This window comes from Eurytemora carolleeae, unplaced genomic scaffold (assembly GCF_000591075.1).
Source record: "Eurytemora carolleeae unplaced genomic scaffold, Eaff_2.0 scaffold556, whole genome shotgun sequence".
In the NCBI taxonomy this organism is placed as follows: domain Eukaryota; kingdom Metazoa; phylum Arthropoda; class Copepoda; order Calanoida; family Temoridae; genus Eurytemora; species Eurytemora carolleeae.
In genome coordinates, this window is record NW_019402189.1 from 280,564 (window position 1) to 281,341 (window position 778).

The following is a 778-nucleotide window of genomic DNA, read 5'->3' on the forward strand; positions in this document are numbered from 1 at the left end:
GGGGGAGGAGGAGTGCATGAAGGGGAGGGAATTCAGTGGGGTCCCTTCGCTGCTCAGTGGCTTCACATTTTTCGAGTGAAATTTTAAAATATTTGTGAACGTCGTCTACTCGTCTATATCTTTAGCGTCTCTTCCTCTTGTCTTTTAAATTTAAACTGAGTTCTTTAAAGGGACTGTCCTTGTAATGTCAAGTGACCCTTTATTTAAAGAGGGCTGTGCCCGATTCACAATGGTACGCTTTAAACCTTTTCAATAGTGTGGAAGATATCGTAGGTTTTCTAACTTGAAAACAGATTCATACGATCTTCTTTCTTGTTTCTCTCTCTTTTAGAGAGAAACCATTGTTTTATGAAGAAAAATAATGAAGATCTCTGTCCCATAATTCTCATTCTCAACTTGTATTAGAATCTACAATCTTGTAGAATCGACTCTCTCTCTCTCATATTGGATGCCATTTCAGCAGTATTAAGTATGCATGATTTTAATGTTGTGAAACAATTCACGATTTCTGATTTATTACAGATAAAATATATAAAAAAGAAATCATCATTCTGCATAATAATATTCCACGTGAAGCGTGGCGTGGAGGAAACCATTGCCAAAAATTCCCACATGGTTTCAAACTTTTTTCCAGACTCTGGTCGCCGGGAAAGGGTCGCTTCACATTCCGGACTGTGGTCCGGTGAAAGTTGATTTCGTGGCGGAGAGAGGATAGATAGATAGATAGATAGATAGATAGATAGATAGATGGATAGATAGATGGATGTATGTATAGATA